At 42.2% G+C, this 17,706-nt stretch overlaps 1 protein-coding gene and 2 long non-coding RNA genes across 4 annotated transcripts in view; 1 reads left to right on the top strand and 2 right to left on the bottom strand.

Annotated features, from left to right (window-relative positions):
* LOC116335110 (neural cell adhesion molecule 2-like) overlaps positions 1-17,706 on the top strand; it is a 660,945-nt gene that overhangs the window by 406,461 nt on the left and 236,778 nt on the right. The window lies entirely within an intron of this gene.
* On the bottom strand, positions 4,614-6,281 carry LOC120438375. The gene is made up of 2 exons (XR_005611853.1): positions 6,221-6,281; positions 4,614-5,883 (listed from the first exon to the last, which is right to left on the bottom strand). It is a non-coding gene; the product is annotated as an uncharacterized LOC120438375 (long non-coding RNA).
* On the bottom strand, positions 7,533-9,559 carry LOC120438356. Of its 2 annotated transcripts, XR_005611834.1 has the most exons (4): positions 9,379-9,559; positions 9,172-9,292; positions 8,314-8,524; positions 7,533-7,702 (listed from the first exon to the last, which is right to left on the bottom strand). It is a non-coding gene; the product is annotated as an uncharacterized LOC120438356 (long non-coding RNA). The 2 variants fall into 2 exon arrangements; XR_005611835.1 differs by lacking the exon at positions 8,314-8,524 and having other exon boundaries at positions 9,379-9,557.

Genomic DNA, 17,706 nt, shown 5'->3' with positions numbered 1-17,706 from the left:
AACTCGCCCTGCAAGTTTGCATTAACAGCCACAGTAAGAGCTAAGCTAACAAATTAGCAAACGCTAACTAGCATCTCGCGACTAGCAGCATGGCAGCCGCGCCGGCAGCCTTCCAAGTATCACCGCCGCCGAAGTTCGACTTTTCAAAGCCAGAAGAGTGGCCGAAGTGGATCCGACGCTTTGAGAGGTTCAGGATAGCATCCGGACTCGAGCTACAATCGGACGAAAACCAGATTAACACTCTGATATATACAATGGGCGATGAAGCTGAAGACGTGATCACTTCGTTGAACCTGACCGAAGAGGAGGCGAGTGAGTACCACACTCTCAAAGACAAACTTGAGGCACACTTTGTAGTCAGAAGAAATGTTATCTTTGAATGTGCAAAGTTCAACCAATGGCAGCAAGAAGCAGGAGAGACTGCAGATGGGTTTATTACATCCCTATATGCCTTGGCTGAGCATTGTGGCTACGGGGCGCTGCACAGTGAAATGATAAGAGACAGACTCGTTGTCGGAATAAGAGACAAGAGGCTGTCGGAGCAACTGGAAATGGACGCAGAGCTCACGTTAGAAAAAGCAGTGATACGGATTCGCCAAAGTGAGCTTGTTAAGAAGCAACAGGATCTTCTTAAAAACAACTTCAAGCAGGAAAACCCTTGTAATGTGGACGTCATTAAAGCAAAAGTAAAACACTTCAAACCAAGAAAGACTGTGCCACAAAACACAGAGAGGAATGTGAAAAGTCAATGCAACCGATGTGGAAAGACACCCTTTCACAGCAAGAACCTGTGCCCAGCCAAAGAGGTACTCTGCAATCAGTGTAAAAAGAAAGGTCACTATGCAAGAGTGTGCAGGTCTGGGGCAGTGGGAGAAATACATGCAGCAAGTGGTGACAGTGAAGAAAGGGAGGTAGCATTTTTGGGAACAGTAGCCTCAGAGAGAACTGAGGATGCGTGGTTGACTAAAATAAAAGTTAACAATGTGGACTGCTGGCTTGCTCGTATGGAAGAGTTGGGGGTAATCTCCAGAGAGAGCAACCTACTGACTGGTGTGCAGGAATGGTTCCAGTACCCAAACCAAACAGAGATGAAGTGCGTGTGTGCGTGGACTTGACCAAACTGAACAATTCTGTGAAAAGAGAAAGACACATGTTGCCATCAGTTGAGCACACCCTAGGACAGCTAGAGGGCGCAAAGTTGTTCTCAAAACTCGATGCTAACTCCGGATTTTGGCAAATACCTTTGTCCAAGCAGTCAGCTCTTCTCACAACCTTTATCACACCATTTGGAAGGTACTGTTTCAATAGACTCTGTTTCGGCATATCCTCAGCCCCTGAGCATTTTCAAAAACGAATGTCTCAGCTTTTGGAGGGGCTGGACGGAGTTGTCTGCCAAATGGATGACATTCTGGTTTATGCTGACACACAGGCCCAGCACGACAAGAGACTGGTCGCAGTCCTTGAACGGCTCACAAAAGCAGGGGTGACATTGAAAAGTGAGAAATGTGAGTTTGCAAAGACCTCAATCAAGTTCCTCGGACAGATCATTGACACTACAGGCGTCAAAGCAGACCCAGAAAACGTGAAAGGGGTCAGCAACATGGAGGCACCCACCGATGTGGGTGGAGTGAGACGATTCCTGGGAATGGTTAATCATCTAGGCAAGTACCTTCCCCACTTAGCAGAGAAAACACAGCCATTGAGAGAACTACTCAGTACCAAAAACATGTGGTTTTGGAGTGAGGCTCAACAAACAGCGTTTAACAACATTAAGTCAGAACTGAGTAAACCACCAAACTTGGCACTCTACAACCCCAAAGCACAAACAACAGTATCAGCTGATGCATCCTCCTATGGACTGGGGGCGGTGCTACTTCAGAAACAAGAGGATGACACAACCAAGCCAGTGGCCTTCGCTTCAAGAGCATTAACCCCCACAGAACAAAGGTATGCTCAAATAGAGAAGGAAGCGTTAGCCATAACCTGGGCATGCGAGCGATTCTCTGATTTTCTTATAGGCATTGAGTTTCATGTTGAGACAGATCACAAGCCTTTAGTACCACTTTTGGGCTCCAAGAACTTAGACGAACTGCCACCACGAGTACAAAGACTGAGAATGAGATTAATGAGATACTCTTTCTCCATCTCACATGTCCCGGGCAAACACATAGCAACTGCAGACGTGCTGTCCAGAGCACCAGAAAGGATGGTTTGTGATGAGACATTAAGTGCCGAAATAGACCTGTATGCACATCAGGTGATTTCAGGCCTTCCTGCAACAGAGGAGAGAATACAACAAATAAGAGAGCAGCAAGAGAAAGACGAAACACTAAAACAAATCAAACTCTACTGCAAGAACGGCTGGCCGGACAAACTCAAAATACCAGGTCCATGTTTCCCATACCACCAGCATGCAGGGGACCTGACTGTTGAAAATGAACTTCTCCTAAAAGGTATATCTTATTCCAAAGATATTACAAAAAGATGTTTTGACACGACTGCACACAGGTCACCAGGGCATTGTAAAGTCCAGGGAGCGAGCCAAGCAGTCGGTATGGTGGCCAGGACTGAGCTCTCAACTACAACAGCTGGTAGCGGAATGTGAGACATGTGCAAAGGTGAGACAGCTACCCAGAGAAACACTCATGCCAACTGAGTTTCCTACACGGCCGTGGGAGTTAGTTGGTACTGATCTTTTTGAGTGGAGTAACAGCCAGTATTTGGTTGTAGTGGACTATTTCTCACGGTACATAGAAATAGCTAAGCTGTCCTCTACCACATCAGCAGCAGTGATTGGCCACTTAAAGTCCATATTCGCACGCCACGGCATACCAACAGAGTTAAGGTCAGATAACGGCCCACAATTCTCCTCAGAACACTTCCAAAAGTTTGCTTCAGAGTGGGGCTTTGCCCACACCACTTCCAGCCCGAGATTCCCTCAGAGCAATGGTGAGGCTGAAAGAGCAGTGAGAACAGTAAAGAGCCTTCTACAGAAAGAAGGAGACCCATATCTCGCTCTCATGGCATATCGCGCCACACCACTTGCCAATGGACATAGCCCTGCAGAGCTTCTGATGGGGAGGAAACTTCGTACCACAGTTCCCATACTTCCATCCTGCCTCAACCCAGCCTGGACAAACATCACTAAACTGAGAGAGAGAGAAGAAGAGAGAGAAAAACAGTGGAAATGGTTCAACAACAGACACAGAGCACAAGACCTGACTGGACTACACCCAGGAGATCAAGTTCGGATCACGGACATGAAAACAAATGGGACTATATCAGGCAGAGCAGATACACCACAGTCTTACTTTGTTGAGACCCCGAGGGGGCTTCTACGTCAAAACAGGGGCCATCTCATCACACTAAAAGGGACCAAGACTGAACCAACTGAACAACAAATCCCTGTCCTGCCAGAGAACAGCAGCAGCCCTGTTTCGAACCAGGTTCAGCAGTCTCATATACCACCAAGTAACCAGACTACTGAAAGAAGATATCCTACAAGAGACAGAAACCCACCGAGGTACCTTAAGGACTTTGATTTAGGCAGAAGGTACTCTCGAGCACCTGAGTGACCAGCCCGGGGCAGAATAATCCCCTCACTCAGTTGAAGGACTGGGTTGTCTACCCTACCTTCATAGTTAGAATAAGTTCACACAGTTAAATAAAATAATAGTTACAAATAAAGGCAATAAATGTTTGTTACAGATTTGACTTAATGTAACAGCCTTGGAGTATCCAGCTACAAGTTAAGTTGCAGTGATTTCAGTATTGACATAAAAGTGGATTAATACAGAAAACATTATAGTTTATAATGTACTCAGAAGGGGGGATGTTATAGTAAGGACTAATTCAATGGTTCATGCAGCACCCTCTGGTGGTTGTGTCGTGTGTGTTTGTTGTTGCAGCTTGGCCATAAACGGAGTCGCCACGTTAAGACAGAGCTGTCCCAGTCTCTTTAATGTTGCTGCTATTATAAACCCGAGATCTACCAAAGCACTTCCTGCTCCTTTTTGAACATGAAAGTTATTTGTAGTTGTGGTTGCTCGTTTTCCTTTTGTTTTGTTTTCTTTATGTGTCTCTTTTAATTCTATGTTGTTGTACTTTTTCAACATGTTCAAAATAAAGATTCAATCAATCAGTCAATCAATCAAAAAGGCTGGGGACTGCTGCTGTACACTACAGAATGCGTTTAGCGTGTCGAATTTACATAAATCTTTGATCGCTAGCAGTGTAACTCTGAAGTGCAGGTGTGTCTTTGGCACAAGGCACAAGGCACACCTGCACTTGGTTTCATTCTATAATACTGGACTTATGTTTCTACGAAGGTTTGAACTTTAAGAGTGTTTAAAAAATAAGTGATCTGGAAGCTGTTAGGCTTACTTACAGCAGCAGCACTTTCTGCACCTGCTTAAACTCCAGGACACATTTCCTAACAGTTTGTTGCTGCATGTGCTGCAGCTTTAATATTTGCAGTTAATATTTTGGCTATGGTATCTTGTTATGAAATCTAAAAGAGTAAAAGTGTTTTTAGCATGTGCTTCAAAGCTAAGTTTGACTGGGAAACTGAAAGCTCAATAGCCTGTATCAACAGAGATTCACTGCAGCCTGTGTAATATTTGATGCGTCATAATTTATTCCAGTCTATCTTGCAAATACATATTTGCATTGCAATGTCATGCACAAACACACAACTATTAGATCCTTAAGATCAAACCTGTGTCATTCTTTTGGTCCATTGCAGTGTAGTAAGCCATCAAACGCCACTATTTGAAACTAATTTTGAAAAATATTACATGAAATTGGTTGTTTGGCCAAAAATGGGTAAATGATGTAATTTGGTAAAAAAAAACAAAAAAAACAACAACCATAATTTTTATGTGTTGAGTTTAGAATGAAAGCAATTTTACCTACATTGCATGATTTAGCACTGTCAATAACAAGGAATTTAAAAATGTCATAATAATGGGTTTTAAGTGGCCAAAAGCTGAAAAAAAGCTACACTTTTTCATTCCATTTGCATTAACACAGCAAAAATGGTCAAATAAAAAAAAGAAGTGAAGTGGCCACATATGGCCAGCACAGAGCCCAGAGGGTTAATGCCTAAAATATATAAAAATATTATTGATTACAGGGTAATACATTAATGTTAATAGCAACTGTAAGCTTTTTCTTTTTGAAGTTACAAGTATAAACAATGCTGTTACATTTACACTGTAATTTTTTACTATAAGTATGGACATTTTGCAATAAGTTTAATTGGAATTCTGTACACTGGAAAAAAAAAACAACCCAACAACACATAAAAAAACCAAACAAACAGCCAGTGCCTTCATCTGTCCATTAAATGTCAAACATCGCATTGACCCATAGTCCCTGCTCATCAGCACATGCTTTTAAAAAGATCTCCATGTCCCCTGCAAACTGAAAAACAAAGAAGAAGAAGTCCCTCTACACAAAAACACTGCAGATGACAGGCCAGGCAAACATCTATTGATCTGTTTGAATGCCTTTTCATCATGTGAGCCTTGAAGTTTTTTTTTGTAAGTAGACTAAGACCACAATGAGGGCGTTTCATTTCCATGGACTTTCCATAAGCCGCAGTTTCATTTAGCACAGAGGGTAGAACACATGAATGTTCTACTGAAGATTCAGAAAATGGTTTAGATGCTGGAGACAAGACAACGAGAGGGAGACGGGGCTCAACAGAGAGTTCAGTGGGGATCAGTCCTGATATTGGTGGCTGACTTGGCATTGAAGAATGCTGACATGACAATAAATGCCTTGCCATATCCCCACGCCGTATGATTGTCATGTTACAGACAGGGCAGTGAAAGTGTCCTGCCGTCCTACATGGCAGCCTGCACCAGCATATCATTTTGTCTGTAAGAGAGAAAAAAAACCCACATATGTAATTTAAATGTAGTTGTATAGAATGCAATCAGTTTATCTAACAATCAGATTGCAGATGTTAAAAAAAACATCCAAGCCATCCTCAATAATGAAATCAAAATGGTACGGATCGCAAGAGCTGTCAAGAAATGTGGTGAACAGGAAATAAATTCATATTTAATAAAAACACTTTTTTCTCTTGCTGATGAATGCACTGAACTGTACAATGTGAATAGCAACTTTTAAGTCAACAAAGACACTGCACAAGTGCTGAAAAGAAGTGCATATTTATAACTTTAACTATGAGGTATATTTAATACCAACATACCTTTGAAGGCAAAGCATTTTTAATGTGTCCATTTACAGTGGCTTGCAAAAGTATTCGGCCCCCTTGAACTTTTCCACATTTTGTCAGCCACAAACATGAATCAATTTTATTGGAATTCCACATGAAAGACCAATACAAAGTGGTGTACACGTGAGAAGTGGAACGAAAATCATACATGATTCCAAACATTTTTTACAAATAAATAACTGAAAAGTGGGGCGTGCATAATTATTCAGCCCCCTGAGTCAATACTTTGTAGAACCACCTTTTGCTGCAATTCCAGCTGCCAGTCTTTTAGGGTATGTCTCTACCAGCTTTGCACAACTACAGACTGAAATTCTTGCCCATTCTTCTTTACAAAACAGCTCCAGCTCAGTCAGATTAGATGGACAGTGTTTGTGAGCAGCAGTTTTCAGATCTTGCCACAGATTCTCGATTGGATTTAGATCTGGACTTTGACTGGGCCATTCTAACACGTGGATATGTTTTGTTTTAAACCATTCCATTGTTGCCCTGGCTTTATGTTTAGGGTCGTTGTCCTGCTGGAAGGTGAACCTGCGCCCCAGTCTCAAGTCTTTTGCAGACTCCAAGAGGTTTTCTTCCAAGATTGCCCTGTATTTGGCTCCATCCATCTTCCCATCAACTCTGACCAGCTTCCCTGTCCCTGCTGAAGAGAAGCACCCCCAGAGCATCATGCTGCCACCACCTCTCTGATCTCTGCAGCTCGTCCAGAGTCACCATGGGCCTCTTGGCTGCATTTCTGATCGGCGCTCTCCTTGTTTGGCCTGTGAGTTTAGGTGGACGGCCTTGTCTTGGTAGGTTTACAGTTGTGCCATACTCCTTCCATTTCTGAATGATCGCTTGAACAGTGCTCCGTGGGATGTTCAAGGCTTGGGAAATCTTTTTGTAGCCTAAGCCTGCTTTAAATTTCTCAATAACTTTATCCCTGACCTATCTGGTGTGTTCTTTGGACTTCATGGTGTTGTTGCTCCCAATATTCTCTTAGACAACCTCTGAGGCCGTCACAGAGCAGCTGTATTTGTACTGACATTAGATTACACACAGGTGCACTCTAATTAGTCATTAGCACTCATCAGGCAATGTCTATGGGCAACTGACTGCACTCAGACCAAAGGGGGCTGAATAATTACACACACCCCACTCTGCAGTTATTTATTTGTAAAAAATGTTTGGAATCATGTATGATTTTCGTTCCACTTCTCACGTGTACACCACTTTGTATTGGTCTTTCACATGGAATTCCAATAAAATTGATTCATGTTTGTGGCTGTAATGTGACAAAATGTGGAAAAGTTCAAGGGGGCCGAATACTTTTGCAAGCCACTGTATATGCTCGTCAATCTTTGCCCTGACAGTAGGGCTGAAAGTGGGGCACAGAGGGCAGTGAAAGAGTCTTCGGCAACACGTGGTGCATTCCTGCAATTCTGGCTTGGAGGCAGAATTCCAAATTTATATGTGCATCTAAAACAGAGAGAAAAACAGATAAATCATATACACATTTGAGTTCAGGTTTTAGCAGAAACAACACATTACACTTAGCATGTAATAGATTTGGGGAGAAAATTCTTTTAAAAAAAACAACATAATTTACCAGATTCTTTTATTTGTGACATACATATCTATTGGTATTGACATATAACAGACAATTTAACAGAGGCTAACTAAAATCTGGGCAATAAAAAAGCAGAACAGAATAGCAGTATTTATAAATATATAAAGCTCTTTGTGACGAACTTTACAATGTTGATGCAAAATGTGTATTTTTTGTCATGTCGCCCACAGAAGGCCTTAATCCAGCTCTCTTACTTAACCCAGGGCCAGTAAACAGACATATCTGTGTGTTTCTCTCCCATGAAGCACAATAAAAAAAAAAAAAAACCCCAAAATTTAAAAATGACCGTTGTTGTAACGCTAACAAAGTGCCAACATAATCAGAGTAAGCAAACTAGATGATTCCTAGAATTATCAAATTACTAACAGCAAATTTATATATGGAAGACTCTTTCACAACATTTAAGATACGTTTGCAAGGTTTTCCACTCTATCCATGCAGGGAATGTATTTCCGCCTACTGTGGAGGTCACATGTTTCCAGCTACTTTGGAGATCACATGTTTCCGGTTACTGTGGAGGTCGCAATATGGCGCTCCCCAGTGGCTGCAGCCAGACCCTTCTCCGACAAAATGCTAACTTCCTGGTTTGAGACCGGATGCAGGGTTGTACATTTCCAGTACCTTTTCTTTGCGGTCAATCGCTACTGCGAAGATATTCTCCAAAATCATGTCTAAAACACGAAAACGGAAAGATCGCATTAAGTTACAAAGAGCAGAAGGTGGGAACACTCACCACTGTTGTGTCATAAAAAAATCTAATGATCAATTTTGACGTTTGAAGAGTTTAGATCGATCGGTTGTTTACATCACTCAACACAAGCAGAACTGCATTACAGAATCAGAAGACACATCGTCCACATTCAGAAGCACATCTCTGTATAGTGACTGGTCTTGTGATTTAAACAGGCAAATGTTCAACATTCAAACTACAGGTGAAGAATAGTCAAACCAGATATTTCCCCCATTATGTCAATATCAGCTAGTCAAGTACACACCTACACAGCATGTTAACAAACCGTGAAAAAAAAGCCACAAAAAAATAAATAAATGAATGTCTTGATGCATTCTCAATCATCCAGGAAAGTAAATCTCCAAAAGTTGATTCTGTTCATCTGGACGTAGCGTTTTGTGGGAGAAACGTTTCGTTCAGCTGACCTGCAGTCAGAGACTGAAGAATTCACTTGGATGAGTGATGAAACGTTTCTCCCTCAAAACGCTACATCCAGATGAACAGAATCAACTTTTGGAGAAATAAATGAATGATTGCTGGTAAGGGTTTCTATACATTAGTATTTACGAAGGCTATGTTGTGACTTACCTTTAAAATTGTAGTGGTCCCTCGCTATAACGCTATGCCGGCTTGAGACACGAGAGACACGAGAGTTCTTCTTCACTGATGTTTACTGTGCTTCTTTAACGTACACAGGTACACCGTAGAACTGGTGAATACAAATGTACAAGAAAATTATATTTCAGCATTAAAACATATTGCAGTATAAAATTCACAAAATATAAACAAACATACCACTTTGGCCTGCAAGTAGACAAACCGGTGTATTGGAACTTAGGACTTATTTCTTCTTTAACATTCACACGGCTAGACCGTCACCATAAGCAGCTTCTCTGACCTTACTACTCAAAACAGGAAGTGACCTCTGCCCTTACCTTATACTTACAAAATTAACCGGTTATTTTCCATGTATCAAATTAACTTTACACCAATCCGGTACGCAAATAGGAAAATGTTAACATGCTCAACACAAAAATAAAACATACAAAATAAAATGCGTTAATTTACATTATCATTACAAGAGCTCTGCCTAGTGGTCAAATACTAACATTTCACCAACTGTTACAAACGCTGTTCACCTTTCGCGGCTGCGCTGTTTCGCAGATTTCTTTAATGCAGTTTTGCATGCTTTTTTTTTTTGCCTTTTTTACAGCGCATTGCGTTCTGCGTCTTAAACGGCTGCAGACCACTGTCAATCTCCTCCGTGCCGTCTCGTCTGTACAGTACAGAATCGCTACATCGATCGCTGATTCATTAATTCATTGATGATGAATTCTCTCGAAGCTCCTCTATTCCCATGTTCTGGACCTGAAACTAGGGTTTGATCTTTGGTTTCATTCTATAATAGGCTACTGGACTTTCTACAAAGGTTTCAACTTTGAGAGTGTTTAAACGAGAGAAACGTGTGAAAATGTTCATGCCTGTCTGAGAAAAGTGTATAAAGTGTGTAGTGAGGGGTTTTACAGCCTTAAAACATCTATAATAATTGTAAAAAATAAAGTTGGCTACTTCGCGGATTTTACCTATCGCTGGTTATTTTTAGAACATAACACCCGCGATAAACGAGGGACTGCTGTATTACTGTACTGAGAAATATAGAATTTGAATCCTTTCTCTCTTTTGCTCTGAGGCGAGGGGGGAAATTATCGACAAGTCAATGAACATCATCTGATATATTCGGTAAATGCCCAAGACATCTTGAGAAATGCAAATCACCATTTGATTCAGCCATTTGGTTGACTTGTTTTGGAAACCCGACCGTAAACAAGGAGCGAATATCACACCGGAAACGAAGCGCTGTACAGGAGTTTCCCCACCAGAAGTAGCATATGCTAAGATAAGATAAGATAAGATGGCCTTTATTAGTCCCACAGGTGGGAAATTTGTTTTGTTACAGCAAAAGTGCAAAGTTACGTAGCAGAAATTAGAAAACACTGGAATGCAATAAAATAAAATAAAATAAAATAAAATAAAATAAAATACTATGTACAATAGAATAAAATAGAATAGAATAATATATACAATAGAATAAAATAGAAATACAAATACTATATACAACTGAGTAGGAAAATACAAAAACACAACTTCTTCAGAAGAAGAATTGCACATATAGCAGTCTTATTGCACATGTGTGGATGTGTGTGTTTGATCAGTTGGAGTCTTTATTGTGGAGTCTGACAGCAGTGGGGAGGAAAGACCTGCGAAATCTCTCCGTCCCACACCGTGGGTGCCGCAGTCTCCCACTGAAGGAGCTGCTCAGTGCTGTCACAGTCTCATGCATGGAGTGGGAGATGTTGTCCAACAGGGATGACAGCTTAGCCGCCATTCTCCTGTCACTCACCACCTCCACTGGGTCCAGAGGGCCTCCCAGAACAGAGCTGGCCCTTCGGATCAGCCTGTTCAGTCTCTTCCTGTCCCCAGCAGAGATGCTGCCTCCCAGCAGACCACACCATAAAAAATGGCTGAGGCCACCACAGAGTCATAGAAGGTCTTCAGGGTGGGCCCTCCACTCCAAACGACCTGAGTCTCCGCAGCAGGTACAGCCTGCTCTGCCCTTTCCTGTAGAGGGCGTCTGAGTTATGAGTCCAGTCCAGTTTGTTGTTCAGATGAACACCAAGGTACCTGTAGCTGTCCACAGCCTCAATGTCCATACCTTGGATGTTCAGTGGTTGCAGTGGAGGATGTTTGTGCTCTGCGGAAGTCTACCACCAGCTCCTTGGTTTTACTGGCATTGATCTGGAGGTAGTTCAGCTGGCACCAGTCCCTAAAGTCCTGAGTCAGTCCTCTGTACTCCTTGTCGTCCCCATCAGTGATGAGGCCGACTATTGCAGAGTCATCAGAGAACTTCTGCAGGAAGCACTGGGTGGAGTTGTGGGAGAAGTCTGCAGTGTAGATGGTGAAGAGGAACGGAGCCAGAACCGTTCCCTGTGGGGCCCCCGTACTGCAGACGACCGTGTCCGACACACAGCCCTGAGTCCTCACATACTGTGGTCGGTCGGTGAGGTAGTCCAAAATCCAGGTAGTGAGGTGATGGTCCACTCCTGAGTTCTCCAGCTTGTCCTTCAGAATCGAGGGAAGAATGGTGTTAAAGGCACTGGAGAAATCAAAGAACATGATTCTCACAGTGCTCCCAGCGGTCTCCAGGTGAGCGAGGGAACGATGTAGGAGGTGGATGATGGCATCATCCGCTCCAATGCCAGGCTGGTAGGCAAACTGAAGTGGGTCCAGTGATGAGCTCACAAGGCGCCGAAGCTGAGCCAGGACCAGCCGCTCCAGGGTCTTCATCATATGCTAAGGCGCACAGAGTCTATTCAGGGGATTACATTATCAGGTGGATTACCGGGAGGAGGAAAACCCTCTAAAAAACAAACGGAGCAGTGGAGCAGCCAAGGGAAGGGATATATATAAGATATATATACAAAAAGGGTCTAAAAGTTTAAAAGCAATTAAAACAACCCTGGCCAAGGAGAACACACAATAAAAACAAATAAAACATAACACACTAAAAGTCCAGTGGCGTACAGCCACAGAATTAAAATCCAGTCAATCGGAGCAGCACGCCAGTATTATGGTCCCGCTGCCAACTAATCCTCCACCGCAGTGTCCTCTGGCCTCAAGCTATTCCAAAAGCAGCACAGCTCTCACTACCTCTCCACACACCGGCCGTTCTATGTCCTCACCACGTACTGGTAGACCAACCCGCACCAACGCTGCGCCACACTTGTGGCTGTGGCCGCCGCCTGCCACCATCTACTCCGCTGCTGCTCCCCTTCTCCTGACCGGCCAGGCCCTCTTATTGGGCCTCTGTGACCTCCCAGGTGTGCCCAGTTAGTAATCAGGGAGGGGTGGAGTCTCTCCAGGACAAGTCAACAATAAATACAATAAAAGCATGAAATAAAACAAGAATAAAACACTATACAATATTAAAACATTAACAATAATAAAACACAGCAACTCATGCGAGATAAAAACCTAATTAACTTGTCCATTTCCACCCCGTGACAGAAGGATGCTTCAAATGCCATAGTTGGAGGCAATGACATCACAGCGACGTGATGAAGGCTGTCCAAATTCGAAGAGCCTCCAAATGTGGCAACAAATGCGTCCTTCATTTCCCCGAATTTGAAGGATGGTCGGGTGTATCCTTTGTGTCCTACCATATCCCAGGATTCATTGCAGGCCATACAGGAGATTTTTTTCTGATAACGATGGCGGTTGAAGCAGGAGAGGAAAACACTGTCAAATGTAAGCTCAAATGTTTTTCATGTATTGCCGCTTTCACACAGCCAATTTAGATTTTTTCAAATTAACCTTTTTGTGATATGTTTAAGGGAACAAAGACCAAACGGCTCAATTTACTAAAATGAGGAGATAACGATCACCTCTTCACTGGGGTGAAGAATTTGGCAACTGTGGCATGGAGGTAGAAGAATAAATCAATTTAGACATCATATGCATATGAGTATGGTTTTATTAACCGGTGTGAGGTGTCAGCTGTCAGGTAGGTGATGAGTGAAGAACAGAACAGAATCCATTTCCTCTTCAAACTGCTGTCAGACATTATCTACTGCACTCTGATCACATCACTCAGACCAGCTGCTTTCTACAAAGTCTCATCAACAACATCTTTAGAAACAAACATCAACAACCAGGAAGCAGCTTCACCTCTGATCACACACACACTCAACTCTACTCACTCACCTGGAGGATCAACATGAAGGTAGATGATGATGATTAGAGTCACAGGTCCTCTCACTCGCTGGACAACATGACACTCATATGTTCCAGTGTCATTAATCGTCACATTCTTCAGAATCAAAGAAACGTCTCCATCCTTCATCTGTCTGTCCTGCAGATCCACCCGGTTCTTAAAAGATGGATGCTGGTTTTCTGGTTCAAATTGCCCATCCCGATAAACAAACACATCATCAAACAGCATCTTCATCAGGGCTGATTTGTGACAGAAGGACAGCAGCAAGAGTGAAAGGGAAGGTTTAAAGATGGCAGTGAGCTGCTGTGATGTTTGCTTTGGAGACTCTGACACAAAGACAGGAGGCCGAGCTGAACATGTTCAGATTTTCATTGAGAGCAGAAAGGACGAGATTATGAACGAGTTGATCAGAGGGAAGCTCAGGCTGAGAGGTTTGGAGACAAAGTTCATGAGAAAGACTGAGATGGATGAAAAACATCATCTGAAACCATTTTGTGAACAAATAAAAACAAATCTTTACTTTTAGAATCTGTTAGTTTGATCAAATGTTGTTGATGGACGAGTTCATTGAGACTCTGGACGTCTGTCAGACTGAGTCACTGCTTTTATTGTAACAGCTGTACTGATGCTCCTAAATCTGGCCTCTGACACAAACCTCCAAACAGTAAGAATGAAAAAGAATAAAACCATTAAAAACTCTTCAAGCAATAAATAATCAAACCTGAAAAGAAGAAAATCATCTGGAAACTAAACTGAACTAAACACAAAAAGTCCAAATGGAATAAAAACTAATGAGAAAATCCAAAACTACAATAACTCTGTTGCACAAACAACAACATGTGCTGATAATAAGTGAACATAATGTGTGAGAGAAAGCAGCCTCTCATTATAAGACACTGTGAGTCTCTGCATGCTGCCTTTATGGAGCTACAGCTGTTTGTATACACTGAACAAAAAGCTTTGTAGCTGTATACTGACTCCTGACACTACAACACATCACACTGACACACATAAAGCATCAATGTCTGCTTATATGTTTTTGTTTTAACAGTAGAGAGAGACGGGTTTTCGGTATTTAACTGATATCCCACATACATCACACACAGAATAATTTCCGTGCTGAACTTAAACGCAGTTACGATCTGTGAACAAAGTCCAGATTTTGTGTTTTGTGGTTTAATGGTTTGTGCCTCAGGTTTCTTATTGGCAAGTACAAAATATTTCTGACCACAATTTGAGCCCACGCTGTTTGGCAGTTTCAGCGCAAATGTGATGTACGTACTGCAGCAGTCATACAGACAACTGGACGGTCCAAAAGTTGGCCTACCTATTACTGGCTGAGGTTTTAATAGAGCTGTGGCTGAACCACATAAAAATATATCATTAATTTTAATCTCCCCAATCAATGATAATGTTATGTTGGAATGTTGTTAAAGAGGGTCAAAAATGTTTCAACCCAGTTTGTTTTGCAGATTCTGTATAGCAGCTTTAATGTAGGGAGGACACAACTTCCAGACTGTATGAGTAAAATCAGGTTTTTTCTCTTCGTCAGTTTAACAGTTTCTGTTTTGCCTGTCATTGTTTCCTGTCTGTCTTCTTACCTGGTTCTTCCTGACCTTGTACTTTCTCCTCACGTTCCCTCTTTCCTCTCTCCCTCTTTGGACTGACAATCATACACAAATAGATTGAATTCAATTAGATGAAAAAAATACATTAATATTAAAAAAAAATACATAATAATAAAAAATAATAATAATAATAATAATAATAATAATAATAATAAAAAATAAAATTTAGATGACTAATGAAAAAGTCCTCTCTCGGTGTACTTTCAAGCAAAAGGCAAATAACCAAACCACATGAACATCTAATAAAAGATATAAACATTGAAACACTGATCCAACATTATTCTTGATTGATGGATCATTTACACTTTTATCTGAATGTGGTCTTGTTTTTTAAAGGCATTAAGGATTTATGTTGTACAATCATTCCACCCTGAAAAAACTGCAGTTCACAGAAATCATTAAAAGCCTCAAATTACCACGATGTTCATGCCCATTGTGATTATGTTGAAACTATGATGAGTGTACAGGAAGCATGAGGGAAGTGAAAGAGCTGAGTTCATCATTGGATGTCTGCTGCAGCCTGAGCTTATTGCATCATAACTAAGGGAAGGTTCACAGATGATCCAGCTCATCCTTGGCAGATTGGTGTCTGTGTGAGTGAGCCTGGCTGTAGGACTGTGAAAGATAAAAAAAAGTGTCTCTGGCCCATCATTATGCATGATTTTGAATAAGATAAATTATATTAAGTATGTTGTAATTGATAAACAGGATCATAATTCATATATTATTTTGCTGAATATTAATCCTTCTTAATGCTAATCAGAATATTATCAAGTATAGGTTTAACCAATATAGTAAATGAGAAAATATAATCTGAGTAAGGAAATGATCGTAATAACAGGCCTCTCACTGATTCTATATGAAGTGGCTTGTTTGTCACCTTGAGGCTTTGTGTGAGAAGGTTGGGAGGGGGGAGTGAGTGAGACACTAAGGAGACTGAAGAAAGTCAGAATCTCTGACTTTAACATGTACTGTTACGGTCGCTGACCTCTGGTGGCTCTCCCTCGGGGAGAGAGAGAGTTTTTTTTCCTCTTCTTGTGTTGCAGGTGTAACATGTACGATTTAAAAAATAAGATATATTGAGTATATATCTTATTATATCCTTCTCTATATATCATTCTCTTTTGGCTCTCAGCGAAGGCGGTCGCACTTTTCTCCTCTCCAGCCCTTATCTTCCCTGCTTAGCTTCTTCTGTCCTTGTCTCGTGTTTTTACTTACTTTTCCCTGGAACACTCTCACAGTCTGTTCTCTAAAACCTAAAAGAGGAATTATGGATTTGATCAACTGGTCTCTGAATGCAATTGACACCCTTTTCTCAACGAGAGGTTTGGGCTCGGGTGAGCCTGAGTGCTGAAGATATCTCCCTATTCGGAACCATGATAACAGGGTTCTTGCTGATCGGAGCTGGCTTTGCCCTGACTTATTGAAGAATTAAGGAAGCGGAACCGGCTGTTCAAACCCCCACAAGGCTGCCCGCTGGGATTGAAATGATGGGACGAGCTGTGAGTTTCTCAAAATGGGCTCATTGAGTGCAGCACGGATAAGATCTTGGAGAAGCTCACGGCTGCCGTGAATACTCAGAACAAGACCTCTGAGTGCAAACTGATTACATCTTGGGAAGCGCACTGCGGTCGTGAGTTCTCAGAATCGGCTCTTTGAGCAAAAAGAACGACAACATCATGGAACGTGTCTGTGAAGGTTCTCAGTCATCCAGGTCATCGTAGTCAAAGGAGCTTGCAAAGAAAAGCGTCTGGACTTCTTTAAGTTGCTTGAAGACGTTTCACCTCTCATCCGAGAAGCTTCTTCACTTCTAAGGTCAAATGGCCGAGAGTCCCAGATTTAAACCTAGTGGAAGTATCCCACCCAAAGAGGGACAAAAGGACCCCCTGATGATCCTCTAATCGCCTGAGCCAAGGTGTGAAATTGAGTGTGGGTCCCAACCAGCCAGGGTTTCGGGTGAGGTCATTGTGAAACCTGGCCCCACCCTATCATGCGAATTCCTGAGGTCAGTCTATGTCCACAGTGAGCGACCATCTTTGAACAGAGGCGGCGGTTTATGACACCAACTGTCTGCCATCTATAATCCATTTTTGAGATCCCTCCCCAGACGCCTTAACGCCCACTCACATCCTGGGCCATCTGACCTGGCAAACACACCTTCAGACTGAGCGGGATCAACACCCAGAAGACTAAGAAGCACTAAGAGCACGGGTGTCAAACTCGAGGGCCGGTGTCCCGAAACTTTTCCATGTTTCCCTGCTGCAGCACACCTGAATAAAATTAGTAGGTTATCAGTAAAACTCTATAGCACTTGACTGCATGCTGAGGTGCCAAATCAGCCTGTTGATTCATGTTACAGCAGCTCATGAGTGAATGAACATGGTGCAATAAAAGTATTTTAGAGGTACATTTTTTTCAAACACTTACATTTATTTAACTTGGGTAGGGTAAGGGGCTCCACCTCTGCATGCAGACAAGTTCTGTGCATGGCCTCTGCACCTGTCCCTCCTGCACTTTCCTGCTCAGCCTGTCAGATGTTTAGTTACTCCTCAGCCTCTTTAGCAATAGAGATACTTTTAATAAATCTAGCCTATTTGCAGCTCTGAACTGAAGACTTCTGATCTGCAACACGTAAAGCTAGAGACACCAGTAACCATAGTCTTCCAGGGGCCATAGTGTGGCGGGCCAGGAGTGCCAAACTGAATTGATTTATTCTGCCATTAA

The sequence above is a fragment of the Oreochromis aureus genome, linkage group 3 (assembly GCF_013358895.1).
Source record: "Oreochromis aureus strain Israel breed Guangdong linkage group 3, ZZ_aureus, whole genome shotgun sequence".
NCBI classification, from domain to species: Eukaryota; Metazoa; Chordata; class Actinopteri; order Cichliformes; family Cichlidae; genus Oreochromis; species Oreochromis aureus.
The sequence above is the reverse complement of the archived record's forward strand: the minus strand, read 5'-3'. Positions and strand labels throughout refer to the sequence as shown.